This window comes from Salvelinus sp. IW2-2015, unplaced genomic scaffold, assembly GCF_002910315.2.
Source record: "Salvelinus sp. IW2-2015 unplaced genomic scaffold, ASM291031v2 Un_scaffold1502, whole genome shotgun sequence".
NCBI classification, from domain to species: Eukaryota; Metazoa; Chordata; class Actinopteri; order Salmoniformes; family Salmonidae; genus Salvelinus; species Salvelinus sp. IW2-2015.
Window position 1 is genome coordinate 80350 of NW_019942950.1, and position 3174 is coordinate 83523.

A 3174-nucleotide genomic window follows, 5' to 3' on the forward strand; every position below is an offset into this window, starting at 1 on the left:
ATCTAAAGTCAATCTGGTGGTGTCTATATCTTAGCTAGCTAGCTGACGTTATACTGCATCTAAAGGCATTCTGGCGAAAACAAAATAATGAGAAAGGTTTTCCTACAAATTATTTGCCTCCAAATGATTTGCCTGTCACTGTATTTCCAAGCCACTGTTACACACTTTTGATGAAATCTTCATCAGCGCTCATTGACAATACATTGAGTAGAATGCTCATTCATTTTTCTGAGGAAACATGCAACGCATGGATAAGCCCAGAGGGAGAAATGATCAGGAAAACAAATTGATTGACAAAAAGTTTACACACATAGGCACACACACACACACCCTCACATACATAAGGACCACAGATTGAATCAGGTTGCTTGTTTCTCTGGGTGTGAAACACAACCAGCAGCGAGAAGGGAAGTCAATTTCAGGCTCCAGTGGAGAGAACATTTGTCTGTTTTTAACTGTGTGTATGCGTGTGTGCGTGCTTTCGCATGTGTGTTTTCACTGTGTTTTCTGTCCTTCAACCCTGATTCAGAGTCCCAGACTGGAAACAGACAACATTGTGTATCATCACATAAAATACAATACAGACACAAAGAGTGACAGATGACAGGCATATTTTTTGCATGTTTTTCTCTGAGTAGTGTGTCTGGAGGAGGTGTTTTGTGTGTGTGTGTTTTTGTGTTTTTGTATTTGTGCGTGCGTGGATAAGTGTGTGTGTGAGAGTGGAGAAGTTTAACTGAGTAAGAGGATCCTGTTTCAATCCAGGATTAGAGACGATCTCTCTGAGTGTTTATATCCCACTGGACTCTGAGGCTCCACAGAGGTTTAACCCAGTTATACACACACATATTCACACACCTGTATACCTACAGTACATCCACTCTAGCCATTATTGTGTGCGTGTGTGTGCGTGTGCGTGTGTGCATGTGTGTGCGTGTGTGTGTCCTGAGGGACAGAGTTTTTATGTCCATTTGTTACCTTTGCTGTAGACTCAACGATGAGTGGCCCAGTGAGATATATGTATGTGCATGTGTAGCGTGGTTCATTCTGCGTTGTGTATTTTTTAATTAGGACGCTGCCACAACTGATGGTCTGCTCGTTGAAATCTTTTTATTTGCCCTGCACACGAAGAGACAACACACACGTTACCCTTGGTGCAGTCACAGCTCTCCGGCACCTTGCTAGCCGAGGGTCAGGCAAAAGAGCGCCAAAAGGAATTAACAGGTGCTGCGTGCACACACTCGCTGCACAACAGCATATACAAGTAAAACTATACAGAACATAATTCTGACAAAATAAAAGACATACCTTGCACACGAAGAGACAACACCACACGTTACCCTTGGTGCAGTCACAGCTCTCCGGCACCTGCGCGAGCACATGGACACTCACTCAACCACTGTCACAAGTACTCAGAAGTTACAACAGATACCCCAGTCAGTGAGCTCTGTGAAACTTGTTAACATAAATTCCTACACTGTCCACACTATAACAAACGTATGGTTGCAAAACAGTACATTGTATAACCTTATGACGGTTTTATATTAAACAGTTTCGGAGCAAGGACAACATACCTTGCTAGCCGAGGGTCAGGCAAAAGAAACGATAAGTGGTATGGGAATACAGATAACCGCGATGGGCCAAACCAAAATATACAAAACTTTTACAATCACTTGTATGTACAATATTGGTATGAAAAAGTGTTTGTACACCAAATAAAACATTAGCTATGCCGCTGTAATTAAATAAAAAAATACACTGAATATTTATTATTATATCAAATTATTAACATCCCTCTGACCTGGCCTATTTGAATTGGTCCTTGTGTGCAATTTGGTGCGTAATCTAGGGGAACAACATCACACTGCTACATCACCCCCACTGTTTTACACTAGATTATAGGCCCAAAACAAAACACATTACCTCAAAGGTAACAAAGCAAAGAAAGAAAAAAAATTCACACCCGCAGGGCGACAGAGTAACCCAGTGTAGTCCCTTAATTCTAGACCCACAAATGGTCGATCAGCTGAAAAGCTATCCCGCGAAGGATTAGGAAAAATAAGGGGTAGCTAAACCCTTATTCAACCGTATACGAAAAATGCCATATACATTTATAGCCGATGAGCTACACACAAGTTACATGAATTGTCAAATATATTAGACAAACCCACAAATCATTCTAAGACATGCTTAGATTCCTACATTCCTACAAAAGAAAGGGGCAATATCCTACCGTCACTGAGAAACCAAAGACTGTTTCATTTCCTGTGTAGACATAGTTTGGATTAGCTATCCACTGGCTTAATAAGTCTACCTAGTCTAGTCCGAAACCCTCACCCACAAACCTAGCAGGAATGTCACAGACAGACACTAACCCTGCTCAGAGGTCTAACCTCAGGATGGAGAGTACTACAGATCCGCATCTCCGGAGCCAGCACACTTTCAGTTACCGACTCAACACTAGTAGTGTCAGACGACTGATCAGAATCCTGGTAGATTGTCACAGACCACACTGACGAAGCATCTTCAACCAAGGTAACATCATCCACACTGAATGGAGTTTCGCAATCAGAACTCTTGTAGGCTTCGGGATATCTCTCTGGTCCACTTCTGCTGAGCACACTTCACTTAAGGGGACTTCATACGGTTGTTCCACCTCACTTTCATCAGCCGGGACTTCACCATCCTCTTGGAGTATCCTCCCAGAAGACTCAGGAAGGCCTGCTACCCAGTGGACAGTCCTGGCGTCACTCCCATCCATTTGGCTGGACTTTGCAGACATCTCAGAGATCACGTCACCACTCGATAGAGATTCGTGACCCTCAGGTTCTCCCACGAAGGTAAAGGCAGAAAGTTGACTGGCATAATCAGGTTCCTATGCACAGTTTTGATGCGTCCAGTGGTAGGGTGTTGGATACGATATGTGTTCAGTGAGCTGTTCTTTGCAACCACTATGTACACCACACTCTTCCCAGCGCATCAGCCAGTTTCTTCTTGCCCCTCTCCCCCTTGTTAGCAAGTAGAACTCTATCTCCCTTCTGCACCGAGTGACCCTTAGACCGTCTGTTGTAGACCTCGGCTTGTCTCTTTTGTTGCTTACTGGCATGCTGCTGGGCCAATGTCTGGCCTCTCTCAGATCCTCACCAGAGACTGGACATACTTATCCACATCTACTGT

At 43.7% G+C, this 3174-nt stretch overlaps 1 long non-coding RNA gene across 1 annotated transcript; it reads right to left on the reverse strand.

The window, feature by feature from the left end:
• Positions 1–1085: 1085 nt before the first annotated feature.
• LOC139024438 (uncharacterized) lies at positions 1086–1573 on the reverse strand. The gene is made up of 2 exons (XR_011475753.1): positions 1366–1573; positions 1086–1174 (listed from the first exon to the last, which is right to left on the reverse strand). It is a non-coding gene; the product is annotated as an uncharacterized lncRNA (long non-coding RNA).
• Between the last annotated feature and the right edge of the window lie 1601 nt (positions 1574–3174).